Here is a 16,964-nt window from a genome sequence, read left to right as displayed (position 1 = left end):
TTAAAGGAGAGGTTTTAAGCGAGGCGGAGAGGTTTAAGGGAAGGAACCCTGGGAGCTTAGGGCCCAGGTAGCTGAAGGCACGGCCACCCAATGTTGGGGGCGAAGAAAATAAGTTAACCTCAGGAATAGGCAGAAAGCAGCTCGGTTTATGAGCCCATCCAAAGGACCGCACCTCCAACAATGCAGCACATCTCACAACGTAAACCTGGGTGATGGATCAGGTCCTGGAGTGGGCCTTGGATCAATAACCCTCTAGGTTGAAGGCTACCAACCATGCTAAGCCAGCAGTGGAAGTTTGATAGAGATTAGCTAATTAAGAAATTAACTCGTCATTCCTATCTCCTCCTATCCAGAGCCTCTGACTGGATCTGCACTGTGAACTGCTAAACATCTCATCTTCTAAGATAACTTTAAAATCTTTTCCTTGTTTTATTTCTCTTGTCACCCTAGTCCCATTATCCATACTGGGACTCGTGTTAAGAAATGGGCGGAAAGCGACAGCCACAGGGATCCAGATCTGGGAAAACTGGTTTCTGACGACCCATCCATTCATTTAAGTTGCATGCAGATACTTCCTGCCCATTTTTCTCTATTCACCCAGCCACCAAATGATCCGTAATCTGCCAAAATCCAAAAATGAGAACATCTACCCATGCATCGATAGGGATTTGTGTGTATTTAGTGACATTTCCCCCCCCCCCACCCCCGCAGTGCAGCTTGCATCCCCATAATCTGACCACCCAGGAGGTGTAAAGTATAGAATGAACCAACAGAGAGAACTGATTACCAGTCGCAGATCCCCAGGAGCATCCGGCAGGAGCCTTGCCTGCCGGCATGAACCAGCGGGTTATAACCGCAGCCCAGCAGGAACAGAGCCGAGGGTATGATGAAATTGCCATTACAGAGACATGGTGGCAGGGTAACCAAAGCTGGGAACTGAATGTTCCAGGGTACTCAACATTTAGGAAGGACAGACAAAAAGGAAAAGGAGGTGGCGTAGCGCTGTTAATAAGGGATGAGATCGGTACGGTAGAGATAAAAGATCTTGGCTTGGCAGATCGTGATGTAGAACTGGAATCAGTTTGGGTGGTGCTAAGAAACAGCAAAGGGCGGAAAACATTGGTGGGAGTTGTGTATAGGCCACCAAACAGTAGCGGTAATGTAGGGCACAGTATCAATCAAGAAATTAGAAGTGCATGTAACAAGGGCAATACGGTAATCATGGGGGACTTTAATCTACATATTGACTGGGCAAATCAAATTACCACTAATGGTGTGGAAGACAAATTCTTGGAATGCATGCGAGATGGTTTCCTGGATCAGCATGTGGAGGAACCAACCAGGGAACAGGCTATTCTGGATCTGGTACTGTGTAATGAGAAAGGGCTAATCAATAATCTTGTGGTAAAGGGGCCTTTAGGGACAAGTGACCATAATATGATTGAATTTTACATTAAGTTTGAGAGTGATGTAGTCCAATCTGAAACTAAGGTCTTCAATCTAAACACAAGGGTATGAGGGACAAGTTGGCCATGGTAGATTGGGAGACTACACTAAAAGGTATGAAGGTGGATATACAATGGCTAACATTCAAGGAAATAATGCATAATTTGCAACAAACATATATTCCTCTAGGGCATAGAAACCCAAAAGGAAAAGTGATCCAACCATGGCTAACAAAAGAAATTAAAGCTAGTATTAAGTCAAAGGAGGAGGCTTATAAAGTTGCCAGAGAAAGCGGTCAGCCTGAGGATTGGGATCTTTTTAGAAATCAGCAAAGGGGGACCAAGAAATTGATAAAGAAAGGGAAAATGGAATATGAGCGCAAACTGGCGAAAAATATAAAAACGGATTGTAAAACCTTCTATAGGTATGTGAAAAGGAAAAGACTGGCGAAGATAAATGTAGGTCCTTTACAGTCAGAGACGGGAGAATTTATAATGGGGAATGAGGAAATGGCTGAGAAATCAATTAAATAAATACTTTGTTTCTGTCTTCACGGAGGAAGGCACAAAAAACCTCCCAGAAATATGAGAAAACCAAGAGTGTGGCGAGAATGAGGAACTTAAAGAAATTATTATTAGTAAAAAAACAGTACTCGCAAAATTAATGGGACTAAAAGTCGATAAATCCCAAGGACCGGATGACCTACATCCTAGGGTTTTGAAAGAGGTGGCCATTGGGATAGAGGACGCATTGGTTGTCATCTTCCAAAATTCTATAGATTCTGGAACGGTTCCTGCAGATTGGAGGATAGCAAATGTAACCCCGCTATTTAAGAAAGGAGGGAGAGAGAAAACGGGGAACTACAGACCTGTTAGCCTCACATCAATAGTTGGGAAAATGCTGGAATCTATTATAAAGGATGCAATAACTGGGCACTTAGAAACTAATAGTAAGATTGGGCAGAGTCAACATGGATTTATGAAAGGGAAATCCTGTTTGACAAACCTATTGGAGTTCTTTGAGGATGTAACTGTAAAGTCTGTGGGTTGTGCAGTTAATAAATACACAGACTTCAGAAGTAACAAACAAAACAGGTCTTTACTATTCGAAGGTCCGGGCGAATCTTCCCCAGCAATCATGCCACAACACTTATATACTGGTGTGGTCACTATCGGTATTACAGTATACAGAAGCCAAACAAATAGTGCCACACCTAAAGTAGTTCCCTTAAAGGTGAACGGTTACATTCAATAGTTCCCTTAAAGATAGACGGGTACATACACTACAATCCTCCCTTTTTAGCTTATTACTTACAGAATCCCCGTTAAACATACATATCTTCAAATTTCTATAAAACAAATTACAGATATAATCTCGGTGGAGTCAATGTCATATAAAACAATTTACAAATATAATCTCGGTGGAAACAGTTCACAGGTTCAGTCTCTGCGGAAACAGTTCATAGATTCAGTCTCTGATCTTGACTCGTTCCGAACAACATTTCTTTGGTGTAGCCGGTTCACCTGGCTAGCGTGACTCCTCCATAGCCTTTTTCTTGACGTAACAGCTTGAACTTTCGTCCTGTTGAACCAGCAGTGCGGACTTTTACAACCAACTGGCTGTCTTGACATTTTCCAGTTTTTCAACTCATTTAGCTCCTTTCGTAATGTCCCGCCTGGAATGGTAGAAGTGCTAATATTTTAGACAGCTATTATCTTCTGCTTCTTCTTTTCTGCCTTTTTGGAACTCTCGGAGCTCCTTTCTCGGCTGCCAGCTGTAGCGCCACCAACTCTCTATGTTCCTTAGACCTTAAGTGCTTCATCCGGATTTCAGCACTTTGAGAGTTTTCATCACAAGCTGGGCAGACCACATCCTCGTAATATTCAGTGTCACTCAACAGGTCATGGTAATATTCAGGTTCGTCCTGAGTTAGGCCAGCGAGAGAGGCTTCTTCTTCCTTCTCACCCGTCTGGACGTTAGCTGACGGTGGTTCCTTCCCTAAACATCTTTCTTGAAAAGCCTTCTTCATGCATTCATATTCATCCCGCTCTTCCTGGGTTATCTGCCATTCCTTCACGACAGACCTCATTTGTGAGTTCAATACCTTCCTTTCCATCGGTAATTGCGTTATCAGGCTATTTAACCCTTCTACTGAAATAACGGTTTCCACATTCTTCTGTTCACCTTGATGTGATTCAATGTACTTTTGGCATCCTTGTAAAATTTGTGTTGCCACCTCAGCTATCTCCGTGACTTTTGAGAGCTCCGAACTCGTTCCCCCTGAAGATTGAAGCTCGTGTTCAGATTGTTCCCCTTGCCGAGTCTTGTCCTTCAGCATATGAAGGAGTTGGCCGACCGTTAACTCTTCCCTGGGAACACGGTGGATCAGAGTCTTCTCCATTTCATCCACCTCTTTCTCCAATACTTCCACCTTACGTTCCTCTTGAACTTTGGCTTTCAGCGCTCGGCAAAGTTGCGCCCTGATGCTCTCTAGTTCATGTTCAGGGACCATTCTTACAGTGTCCTGTTCTTCCACTGAAAGGATTCCCAGTTGAATCTGTTCTTCAAGTTGTTGCACCTCGGTCATTGCCGCCTCATACTTGTCTTGGGTGTCCTTCAATGTTCTTATAAGTTCTTGGACATCCTGTCTTTCATGCTCTGCCATGATTTTCACCTCTAATTGCTCATCTATGGATGGAGCTTCTATCGATGAGTCTGTTTTGGCCTTGAGTTCATCAAGAATTTCCTGCAGCCTTTGGACTTCTTGCTCATGTTCAACCTTTAGTTGTTCATATGCTTCTACTGAAACTAGCTTTTCGGAGGCTGCCGAGTTAACCCCCTCCAGAATTGTAGCCTGGGCCTGTTCATACTGTTCTTTCAACTTCTCACACTCTGCTTGTAAGGAGTCGTAGAGAAGAACTGGAATAAAATCCTGGCTCCCTGAAGATTCCTCTTCCTTTGGTTCATTCTGTAAATATTCTAGTTCCTGAACAGCATCAGGGGCATGTGATTGGTATTTGACCATGATGGCTCTATGGTCGCTCTCTGCTTGAGCTAGCTGTCTCTGTAGTCTTTCCAGGTTCCCCCATTCGGTGTCCCAGAACTTTTCCATATTTTTCATCTCCTGTACGAGACGGTCACTCAACTGTTCTAATTGTTGTCGTACTTTGACATAAGTTTGCGTCCGAGCTCGGTGTTCTTCCGTCATGGATGAATCCTTTGCTTGAACAGACTCAGAATTCTCTGTCAACCTGGAGTTCTGCTCTGCAGCTTTATTCTTCTTGGTACCATAAGTCCTTCTGCATGTCTTCGTTTTCTTTCCCATCGTCGGCAAGTCCCTTTTAGCCTTGTCTTCCATTTCCGACTTGGTCTTATCATCATCCATTTCAGAATCTGAGCTAATAGCTTGCACCGAGTCCTCCCTCATTATGGCTTTTAGGTAATGCCATTCCATGTCTATTTTCTTAATCCACTCCCGTCCTAGAAGTGGTGGTCCTCCCTCAGATAATACGTACAAGTTCATTCTTGGGTGTTCTTTACCCCTATCTCTCACCTTGACTCTTATTTTCCCCACGGGGTATACGTTATGCCCCGTGTATGTCTGTAATACGAACTTGGTATTTCTTAAAGGTATGTGAGAGAATAGCCGGTGGTAGTCCCTTCGGTTGATGACTGATAGAGCTGATCCAGTGCCCAGCTCCATTCTTACTTGGACTCCAGCTATTTTTAGTATGACCCAGATGGCCTGTAGATCCGTTGCTTTACCCACATTGTGGATTCTCAGACTACCCAGCTCCTGGTTGTTTGGGTCTGAGTCTGAATTCTGTTCGTCTGAACTCTTCTCAGCCACCTTGTGTACCTTGTTGTACTTTTCTGGTGGTGGCTTCCTTTGATTATTGGTCTTTTTCCCGGACCGGCATACCTTCGCGATGTGACCCAGCTTGCCACACTTCCTACACTCTTGGTTCTTAAACCAGCATTGATTCTGGTCATGCGTTGTCTTCCCACAACGGTAGCATTTTGTTGTGCTTGAAGTAATTTGGTCCACCCCGAGTGCCGCCGCCTTTAGTTGCATTTCCGCCGTTCCTTTCGCTGCGGCTTCGTGCGATGCAGCTATAAGGACAGCCCTGTCCAGTGTGAGGTCGTTCTCTTCCAGTAGTCGCTTCTGCGTCCCTTCTTTGGACAATCCGCATACGAACTTGTCCCGCAGCGCTTCTGTCAGATTCCCTCCGAACTGGCAGTACTTCGCTAGCCTACGCAGTTCGACCAAGTATTCCGCATTGCTTTCGTCTTTCTTCTGCGTTCTTGCGTAGAATTTGAATCGTTCAGCCAGCATCAGCGGTGTGGGGTTCAAGTGGTCCTTCAGCACAGCCACAATCTCTTCGAAGGTCTGATCCGCTGGTTTATTTGGTGCTATTAGATGCTTCAAGAGCCCGTATGTTTTTGCCCCCATCGAGTTTAGCAATGTTATCGCCTTGTCGTCTTCCTCTATTTTGTTGGCTTCGCAATAGATCTCTATGCGTTCCACGTACGTGGCCCAGTCTTCTATTTCCGAATTAAAGTCGTTAATATTCCCTCGCTTAGGCATTTTTCTTCCCTTGGGAGCAGCACCAGTATTTCTTTAAGTATTCTTATTTATTTGTTTGTTTCTAAGATGGCGGTTTTCCCACGAAATCGGCGGTTTCCCGCTCTTTCCTTCTCTCCCCGCCCACTTCAATGGCGGTATGTCAATCAAGATGGCGGTTTTCCCGCGAAAATGGCGGTTTCCCGCTCTTCCTTTCTCGCCCCGCCCACTTCAATGGCGGTTTCCCGCTTCTGGCGTCTTCTCCGCCTAATGGCGGCTTCCCGCGTTTCTTCCCGGTGGAAGGGGTACGCTTCCCCCACAGCGGACAGGTTCAGCCGCTGGCTGGCTTCCGCACAGCTCCCCTTACTTGGCTATGTCTTTTCCTCCCGCCCGCACGGCCCAACCGGCGCTGGGTACACCCCGTTAACGGAGGACAGTTCAGCCGCTGGACTGGCTCTCGCGCAGTCTCTCTCTCCGTACCCGGCTCTGTCGCTCTCTCACCTGCACGTTCGGTGCTACCGGCCCTGGGTACCCCGTTGGTGGAGAACAGTTCAGCCGCTGGACTGGCTCTCGCGCAGTCTCTCTCTCCGTACCCGGCTCTGTCGCTCTCTCACCTGCACGTTCGGTGCTACCGGCCCTGGGTACCCCGTTGGTGGAGAACAGTTCAGCCGCTGGACTGGCTCTCGCGCAGTCTCTCACCCCGTTTTCGGCTGTGTCTCTCACCCACTCCCGCACGTTCGGTTTTGCCAGCTCTGAGTACCCCGTTGGTGGAGAACAGCTCAGCCGCTGGACTGGCTCCTCGCAGTCTCTCTCTCCGCACCCGGCTCTCACCCGCACGGTTCCCGTTCACCTCCCCAGCCCTCTCGCAGACCGGTGTTTCCCTCCCCGGCTGCGGCTGGGTTTCTCTTCCCGCGCCTACTCGCAGGCTCAGCGCTTCGTGGCTGTGGTCGCTGCCCGGATTTTTCCCGCCGATCGCGGTCCGGCTGTCACCCGACGCCGTTGGACCCGACTTTTGGCCGGCACAGCTCCCCCTCGACCGAGGTCGAGTGCTCTGCCCTTATCCTCCGGATACTTCTACACCTTCCCCTACTCACAGTCTCTTCGGCCGCCTTGTTCCCTGCTGATCGGCTCACTCCGCACCGTGGTAGAAGGGTAGTCAGTGCCTGTTGCTAATGGAAGCTTTTGTTGCTAAAGTCTTCCACCTTTCTCCTGCTGCAGCCTCGTGTTTTCTTCCAGCAGCACGACGAGGGCGGTTGCCTCTCTTCGACGCTCTTCTTGCTTTGGTAATCTTGCCGCAGGGTACGATCGGACTCGTCGCCACTGTAAAGTCTGTGGGTTGTGCAGTTAATAAATACACAGACTTCAGAAGTAACAAACAAAACAGGTCTTTACTATTCGAAGGTCCGGGCGAATCTGCCCCAGCAATCATGCCACAACACTTATATACTGGTGTGGTCACTATCGGTATTACAGTATACAGAAGCCAAACAAATAGTGCCACACCTAAAGTAGTTCCCTTAAAGGTGAACGGTTACATGCAATAGTTCCCTTAAAGATAGACGGGTACATACACTACAGTAACTAGTGGAGTAGACAAAGGGGAACTGGTAGATGTGGTGTATTTGGATTTTCAGAAGGCCTTCGATAAGGTCCCACACAAGAGGTTGGTGAACAAAATTAGGGCACATGGAATTGGGGGTAATATACTAGCATGGATTGAGAATTGGTTAACAGACAGAAAATAAAGAGTAGGGATAAATGGGTCTTTTTCAGGATGGCAGGCTGTGACTAGTGGGATACTGCAAGGATCAGTGCTTGGGCCTCAGCTATTCACAATCTATATCAATGATTTGGATGAGGGGACTAAATGTAACATTTCCAAATTTGCTGATGATACAAAGCTAGGTGGCAGTGTCAGTTGTGAAGAGGATGTGAAAAGGCTTCAAGGGGATTTTGACAGGCTCAGTGTGTGGGCGAGCACATGGCAGATGGAATATAATGTAGACAAATGTGAAGTTATCCACTTTGGTAGAAAAAACAGAAAGGCAGAGTATTTCCTAAATGGTGAAAGATTGGGGAATGCAGATGCTCAAAGGGACCTGGGCGTCCTTGTACACGAGTCACTGAAAGTGAATGTGCAGGTGCAGCAAGCCATTAGGAAGGCAAATGGTATGCTGGCCTTCATTACAAGAAGATTTGAGTACAGGAGTAAAGAAGTCTTACTCCAATTATATAGGGCCTTGGTGAGACCACACCTGGAGTACTGTGTACAATTTTGGTCTCCTTACCTAAGGAAGGATATACTTACCATAGAGAGAGTGCAGCGAAGGTTCATGAGATTGATTCCTGGGATGGCGGGACTGTCATATGAGAAGAGATGGAGTAAACTAGGCCTATATATTCTCTTGAATTCAGAAGAATGAGAGGGGATCTCATTGAAGCATACAAAATTATTATAGGGCTTGATAGGGTGGATGCTGGGTGAATGTTTCCCTTGGCTGGGGAGTCTAGAACCAGGGGCCACAGCCTCAGGATAAAGGGTAGGCCATTCAGGACTGAGATGAGAAGAAATTTCCTCACTCAGAGGGTGGTGAATCTTTGGAATTCTCTACCCCAGAGGGCTGTGGAGGCTCAGTCATTGGGTATATTCAAAACAGAAGTCGATAGATTTCTGACTAGTAAGGGCATCAAGGGATATGGCGATAGGGTCGGTGAATGGAGTTGAGGCAGAAGATCAGCCATGATCTCATTGAATGGTGGAGCAGGCTCGAAGGGCCGAATGGCCAACTCCTGCTGCTATTTCTTATGTATTTGAGCCGCTCCACTTTAACTTCTCCTCCGCTCCTTTCCCACACACCGGGGAGCGTTGAACCCACCCCCCCGCACTTCCCCCTTCCCCCACCCCCCTCCCACCAACCTGACTTCCCTCAGCGAGTTTATCTTCACCCCGATATGACTGGTTACGGGAAGTCGACCCACCGGAGATTCGCAGCTCGTCTAGCCCTTTGTTTTTTTGGGCTGTTCAACAGGGGAACGCTATTAGGGGGAGTTTTCAGAATCGAGTGAGCACTTCTTGTGGGGAAGTGCCTGGTCCTCACATGACGGACTTGAGCACATAATCCAGGCTGGCACTCACAGTGCAGTACTGAGGGAAGTGCTGCACTGTCGGAGGTGCCGTCTTTCGGATGCGACGTTAAACTGAGGCTGTTCTCTCAGGTGGATGTAAAAAATCCCCACGGCACTATTTCAAAGAAGAGCAGGGGGAGTTATCCTCGGTGTCCAGGGCCAATATTTATCCCTCAATCAACATAGCAAAAAACAGATGATCTGGTCATTATCACATTGCTGTTTGTGGGAGCTTGCTGTGCGCCAATTGTCTGCTGCGTTTCCTACATTACAACAGTGACTACACTTCAAAAAGTACTTCATTGGCTGTAAAGTGCTTTGGGATGCCCTGAGGTGGTGAAAGGCGCTGGAGAAAAGCAAGTCAGTCCTTTTTCTTTATGACCACGGTGGCATGATTGAAATCTGGAGCTTGTTGTACAGAGCCACTTCCCCTCACTCCACACTGCAGCGTATTGCCGTGTTTCTGAGTGTCCTTCCGCAAGACATGAGTGACCAACTCGGGGTTCTGGTGATTCCTGAATCAGAAAAAAAAAATGGGAAAAATATAAGCATTGATCGAATGAAGCAAGCTGTATTTGCCCAATGGTAGACTTTGTTCAACCAAGCGGAGGGAGGGAAATGCAACCCAGCTTTATCTCAAGGACAACAAGGAGATAAAAAAGATCCTTGAACTCATCCCGGGACCGAACAACAACTTCAAAAGACACCAGCGAACACCTCTTCTTGCTTTCGGCTGTGAGACTGGACATGGCGCAGCACGAGAACCTGTCGGTGGTTGTCAACTCTCCTGGAGATCTGCGGCTGGTAATCAGTAACCTCTTTTGCTTCATTCTATACCTTATCGTCTCCCTCTCCCCCCAGATCATGCTCTGATCAAGCTGCACGGCGAGGGGAAAAATATGCGCAAAAATCCCCATCGACACATTTGCTATTTCAAACTCTTGGGGTGAACGGGCAATTGGCGATAAGGTGGCTTCAGTCGTGAATTGCGCTTAATTAGCGCCTTCATTCTGTTTTGTAATTACGGAGACAGTTCCAAATTGCCGCCTTGCTGATTATGTAAAAAGAAAGCGCTTGTATTTATAGAATGGACTATAAATTCGACCACGCCCTCATAACAAGCATGCGTGGGGCTGGGCGCGCACTGCATGCGCCTGTTATTGTTGTCCCAGGTGTACAGCCAGCGCTACCCGTGCTATTCATTGGCTGCACGTCTGTTTTTGGTGATGGGGGGGCTGGATATCGGGCATCGGAAGGCCGCTGAGCTTCAGCTCGAGGGTCAGCCGTGGCTCAGTGGGTAGCACTCTCTCTAGCCTCTGATGTCAGAAGGTTGTGGGTTCAAATCCCACTCTCAGAGACTCGAGATCACAATCCAGGCTGACACTCCCTGTGCAGTGCTGAGGGAGTGCTGCACTGTCGGAGGTGCCGTCTTTTGGATGAGACGTTAAACGGAAGCCCCGTCTGCTCTCTCTCAGGTGGACATAAAAGATCCCATGGCGCTATTTCGAAGAAGAGCAGGGGTGTTCTGCCCGGTGTCCTGGGCCAATATTTATCCCTCAATCAACATCACTAAAAACAGATTATCCGGTCATTATCACATTGCTGTTTGTGGGAGCTTGCTGTGCGCAAATTGGCTGCCGCGTTTCCCACATTACAACAGTGACTGCACTTCAAAAGTTGGCTGTGAAGCGCTTTGAGACGTCCGGTGGTCGTGAAAGGCGCTGTAGAAATGCAAGTCTTTCTATCTTTTCAGCACCTCAGGTGGCAGCTACGATGCGCCTCAGCACCCCTACGATGCACCTCAGCACCCCTACGATGCACCTCAGCACCCCTACGATGCACCTCAGCACCCATACGATGTGCGTCAGCACCCAACGACGCACCTCATCACCCCTACGATGCACCTCAGCACCCCTACGATGCACCTCAGCACCCATACGATGTGCGTCAGCACCCCAACGACGCACCTCATCACCCCTACGATGCACCTCAGCACCCCTACAATGCGCCTCAGCACCCCTACGACGCACCTCAGCACCCATATGACGCACCTCAGCACCCCTACGATGCACCTCAGCACCCCTGCGATTCACCTCAGCACCCCCGATGGGTCTGCGCGAGATCAGAATGCTCTCGTGACGTGATGCTCTAGGAGCACCCCCCCCACCCCCGGTCAAAACTGGGCCCCCAGAGCCAAGATGGCAGCCATGTGCGCTGCCATGGAAGTGGTCAGCAGAGGCTCCATCATGGCGGGCTGCACCGTCCTCTTGGTGCTGGGCACAATGGTTCCCGTGCTCTGCCCGCAGCCCCAGCACACATTGGAGCTCTCTGGCAGGCTGCCCAGTGCTCCGAGCATTTCCCAGAGTATGCCCATCAGCACATTCTGGGGCTCTCTGCAGCAGAGCTAGTACGCAAGCTGGCACCTGTGCTTCCCTAACCCCCTCTGCCCGAGCTCCTGCTCATTTGTGGCCGCTGTGACCCCCATCCTCTGTGCCAGCCTGTGAGCTGATGCTGGCTGGGGTCAGACCGAGGGACATCTTCAGCAAGGCTGGCCGGTTCTTCCTGCACTGGCACAGGAACCTCGACATCTGCAACACCTGAATTGAAAGAGAGGGGGGTGGGGGAGGAGTATCTTTGAGAGCAGGGGGACTTGAGCGGCTGCTGAAAGCAGCTGCAGTTTGTCACGCAGAGTGCGTAGGGTGCCATGGAAGCGTTGGACCTCACCACGGCCCTGACTTACCCTCTGTCCATGAGGGTCAGCACGTCTCCTTCCAGTGAGGAGAGGGTAGTCTCGGCCTCCCCTGATCACCATCTCCTGTGGAAAGGGTGGGGGGATGAGTGGGACTAGCTGAAATGCTCTTGCAGAGAGCTGGCACGGGCTCGACGGGCCGAATGGCCTCCATCCGTGCTGTGACCGTTCTATGATTCTACATATGAGCGAACTTCTCCTGCGAGTGTTAGGGACAGCCTTCAAAGCTGATTTGAGACTCTGCCTGTCGTGGTCGAATAAGAACATAAGAATTAGGAGCAGGACACCCCTTCGAGCCTGCTCCGCCATTCAATAAGATCATGGCTGATCCCGGTATCCCTTGATTCCCTTAGGGGGAAAAATTCAGTATCGCTCTGTTTGGGGCGCCAGTATCGGCCGTGCGCAAAGTTTAGCGCCTGGCGCTAATTATCTCCTCCGACGGCAAACTTGGCTTTTATCGCCCCTGGAGGTGATTGGAGCGCTAAATCAGGCGCTTCACACCTGTCTTAAGGCGCAAATGCCGAGGAGCGAGGCGCTACCTCAGAGCGCTGGCGAAGCGAATCAAAATAAACCTGCAAAGTGCTGCTCAGTACCCAAAACCCCTTCACACAGCGTTGAATCTCTCCAGAAGTCTCTCTCTCTCTCTCTCTCAGAATGCGTGGTGCAGAAATGTCACCAACAAAAAAAGGCAGGAAGCGGTGGCCTTTAAATAGCGCTCCCCCAGTCCCTTTCTGACTGCAAAACGCTCCCCTCAACCTGTCGTTGCTAGCGGCAGGCAGTAAGGCAGGGGGTGTCACTCAATATCCGGTCCGGGGCGCTACCGGGGCGTTGCGCACACAACTGACATCACAATCTGTCGGCGCAGGAGATCGTGGCGGTAGTGTTTAGCGCCGCCGCAAAATGTCTAGTTAATTTCGCGAGCGGCGCAAACATCGCCGTGCCCGGGCACTAGTAGCTTTGTGCCCCATTAGCGCCCTCTTAAGGCGCTAACGGGAGGTGCAAACAACTGAATTTTTCCCCCATAGAGTCCAAAAATATATCGATCTCTGTCTTGAATATACTCAACAACTGAGCCTCCACAGCCCACTGGGGTGGAGAATTCCAAAGATTCACCACCCGCTGAGTGAAGAAATTCCTCCTCATCTCAATCCTAAATGGCCAACCCCTTATCCTGAGACTTTGCCCCCTGGTTCTAGACTCCCCAGCCAGGGAGGAAACAGCCTCCTAGCATCTACCCTGTCAAGCCCTGGAAGAGTTTTATATGTTTCAATGAGAATAGTGCTGATGTTGTGTGAAAGGTTGGAGGCATGGGGAAGTGAGGGTTGCAGCAATGGTGAGAGTGGGAGGTGCAGAGTGTGTGTCTGTGCCCTGTGCACATGCCACCCAGTACTGTCCTAAAATGGTCAGAGAGGTCCTTTGTACATCCTAGTACCCCGATTGGCATATGGAAAGGGCCCTGGGGAAGACAGAGACAACATTAACTGGAACAGGACATTATCCCACCCCATTACCCTGAACCAGGAAGCCCCAAAACCTCCTCCGGGGACTCCCTTAGCTGGAGCAGTTTCGACGGCAAAGATATTTATAAAGCTGAACGAGCGTGATTAGGGTTGTGGTGACAGATTGTGCCTCTGCGTAATGTAAATCGTCGCCTTTGTAAATCTCTGACATGTCAATCTGAGGTCGTGCCAAAGCCACTGCAAGCAGCCAACACTAGGTAAAGGTCTTTGAGGTCATTACTCCACTTAGCTTCCAGTGTGTGCAGGTAAACTATGGGTTTGTTTGCAGTGTCACTCTGCACAGGGCTGCGTCTGGTACACCTGCCAATCACATATCGTTTGCCCAGGGGGGAAATGTTTTGGCAGTGCGCGGTGCTAAGAGTTGAAGGGAGGTCACGGTGCAAAGTGTTGGTACGGGGCGTTTGTCTTCTCAACAACTATGACACGGAATGGCTGCCGGATCAAAAAGTGGTGTGACGTCTGGGGTAGAATTTCAGCCGCAGTTCTCCAACTTCCTGCCATAACTTGCATTTACATAGCGCCTTTCACCTATTAAAACGTCCCCATGTCGCTTCACAGGAGCGATTAGCAGACAAAACTTGACACCGAGCCACATAAGGAGAAATTAGGCCAGGTGACCAAAAGCTTGGTCAAAGAGGTCGGTTTTAAGGAGCGTCTTAAAGGAAGAAAGAGAGGCGGAGAGGCTTAGGGAGGGAATTCCAGAGCTTGGGGCCCAGGTGGTTGAAGGCACGGCTGCCAATGGCGGAGCGATGGAAATCGGGGCTGTGTATGAGGCCAGAATTGGGGGACACGTAGAGACCTCAGAGGGTTATGGGGCTGGAGGAGGCTACAGAGATAGGGGCCGGAATTTTAAGGAGGAAGGCGGGTTGGGGGTGGGGACGCCCGAGGCCGGCGGGAAACCCGGGAGCTGTAACTGCGGGTTCAGGTTGGGAATCCCATTTTTAGCAATTTAACTACCCCCACGCCCCTAACCCGCCTGTTTTGTAAGGTCAAACCTCCACCCTAGGAGTGGGGAGTTGCCATGAAGTGGTTTGAAGACAAGGATGAGATATTTTAAGTTTAGGGATTGCCTGGACCGGGGGGAGGGGCCAATGTAGGTCAGTGAACACGGGGCGGGTGATGGGTGACTGGCGTAAATGCGCCGTTTCTTTGGGATTCCCACTGAAGTAACGACGATTTGGGAGCCCCTGCAGAGACTGACTGGCGCCTACCTCAAAAACGTCGTTGCGAGCGGTGCTGGGTCAGAGGTCGGGCACGGAACAGAACGACCAATGAGAGGTCGAGTCACCGTTAGCCACTCTGGTGTAGTTCCAAATCTCCAAATCTCGGGCTCACAAGAAGTGGCGGAGATCTGTGGACCCTGTGGTCATGTGGGCACTTGCGAGGGTGCAACCCCGGCTCTGCCAGTCTGTACCATGGGTAGTCCTGGGGAATGTGCCGCACTTGTACCCACCGCAGTCCCAACTCTCTCAGCGACGACTGCGGCTGCCATTCTCAGCAAATCCACATTGCCACGTGGCCTTTGAGAAACGGCGATTCACACCTCGCTTCCGGGGCAAGAGCGGCTTTTAAAATCCCAGCTGGCGATCGATACCCTGCAAACGCTGCGAGGTCATCAGTGCGCTGGACCACGACATGCGCGATGCTGAAGCCGGGCCTCCGGGGCTTGGACAGTCCCGGTGCATGAGGGGCAAGTTGTGTTAATGTTTCATGTTACACCAACATCCCCGTGGGGCGATCCCGTCCGAACTGACCCCCGTCCGGACGGAATTCCTCATCGGTGCCTCACAACTTGAGCGGTCTCCGGGAAAATGCCTTCCGTGCCTTTCAATTCTTGCACGGAGTGGATTTCTTGTACGGGCTGCTCCTGCACACTCTCCACTTTGCCATCCTCCTCTGCCGTCCGGACCTGCCTTGGCGTGCCATCTTGCCGTCCGGCGGAGGCGGAGGTCCCCAATGGAGGGCTCTCTACGCGGGAGTCCTCCCTTTATCTATTGGGGACTTGGCCTGGAGGGTGTTGCATGGAGCAGTCTCGTGCAATATGGTTTTAAGTCGGTTCATGGACTCCCAGGCCGCCTGCCTTTTCTGCGGCCTGAAGGAGTCCGTGTTCCGTGTTTATGCGGAGTGTGAGAGGTTGCAGCCCCTCTTCCATTATTTGAAGGGGCTGCTCCTCGATTTTTGGCTGCACTTCAGTCCCATGCTCCTGATCTTTGGTCACCCGGTGCGGGAGGGGAGCGGGCAGATCGGGGGACCTCCTCGTAGGACTGCTCCTGGGGCCTGGCCATAGTGACCATCAACTGGTCCAGGCAGCGGGTGGTCGAGGGGGTCGATTGGCCCAACTGCCCGCCTCTCTTCCGCGGCCACGTTCACGCCCGGGCGGCCCTGGAGATGGAGCAGGCGGTGTCTCCCGGCACGCTCGAGGCCTTCAGCGACCAGTGGGCGCCGCAGGGACTGGAGTGCATCATCACCCCCGGTAACCAAATTTTAATTTAATTTACTAAGTTTCCTTTAATGTTTTAAGTTTAGTTAGAGTTTATTTGGCTTAGTGTGCTTCAAAAAGAGTACACCAACATCTCAACCCAGATGTGAAGAGATGGGGGGACACGTCTGACATGAATCAGTCATTCATGAAAGAAAGACTTATGAAATAATACTGAGCGGCCCACGGGTGGCGCTGTCCAGGGAGAGTATAAATACTCGGGCACGGGCCCAGCTTGTGCAGGACATTCTCAACAGGAACTAGTGAAGGACACAACTAGACCTCCATGTTGTAAAACAGTTGATTAAAGCTTTGTTTAACGCTTAGACCAAGTGCCTAGTAGTTTTCTTACATCAATGTCCTTCCTGTAGAGCAGGAATTTCAGCAGCCTGTACTTGGAGGAGAAGCCAGGGAAAGTTTGATAGCAGAACAATTTGTTTGGAAACTTAAAACCCCAAAAGGAGGAAGATTGTGAAATATCTAAAGGTTGCAAAACACCTTGTTTAACGGGCATCGAATCCAAAAAAATAAAATAGCTGCACTCTCACGCCAGCCTAAACCTCCAAACCAGCCAAGATTACTTCAGCGAAGCTATCTTAAAGCTTTCCTGTTTACATAATACCCAAGCACGTCTGTGTTTAGTGAATCATAAAACGCCATGGAAACCTCACCTGGTGTGGAACAATGCCTCAGACAAATTGATCCAGAGTTCGGCTACGATGACTAATTTGGCTCGGGAGTCAGCCCCTGTGCACCAGCCAAAATGAGTTAAGATTCAACCAGTTTGGCCATCAGTAGGTTTGCAGTACAACACTGATGAATTACACTTCCCACGGGTGTGTTTTACCTGCATTTTAAGGAGCAGTTACGTCCGTTATATATCCCTGAGGTCGCTTGACTGAATCAATGGTGGCTGCACCATTGTCAGAGTGGCCATACGATGTACTCTGCCGCCGTCTTTGCTCGCTGGGTAAGGTAGTACAGGAAACTCTTTGGTATCCGGCACCGACGGAACCGGCGTGTTGCCGGTTGATTAAAAATTCCAGATGACAGAGAGGATTATCTACCGAGGCTATTTTT

The 16,964-nt window shown here is 49.9% G+C and overlaps 1 protein-coding gene across 4 annotated transcripts in view; it reads left to right on the top strand.

Moving 5' to 3' along the window:
• Nucleotides 1-9,817: 9,817 nt before the first annotated feature.
• The window catches only part of LOC147097372 (sorbitol dehydrogenase-like), a 53,256-nt gene continuing 46,109 nt past the window's right edge, over nucleotides 9,818-16,964 (top strand). For 2 of the 4 annotated variants that reach the window (XR_015074370.1, XM_085972296.1), the window contains exon 1: nucleotides 9,857-9,940. The gene's annotated coding sequence lies outside the window, so the exon portion shown is untranslated. Of the gene's footprint in view, nucleotides 9,941-16,964 lie in introns of all 4 variants that reach the window. The other 2 variants (XM_085972297.1, XM_085972295.1) reach the window with 2 other exon arrangements.

Source organism: Somniosus microcephalus, chromosome 32, assembly GCF_052327205.1.
Source record: "Somniosus microcephalus isolate GS21.2 chromosome 32, FLI_Smic_1.0, whole genome shotgun sequence".
Taxonomy (NCBI): Eukaryota; Metazoa; Chordata; class Chondrichthyes; order Squaliformes; family Somniosidae; genus Somniosus; species Somniosus microcephalus.
Note: the sequence above shows the minus strand (reverse complement) of the source record. Positions and strands in the feature narration are given on the sequence as shown.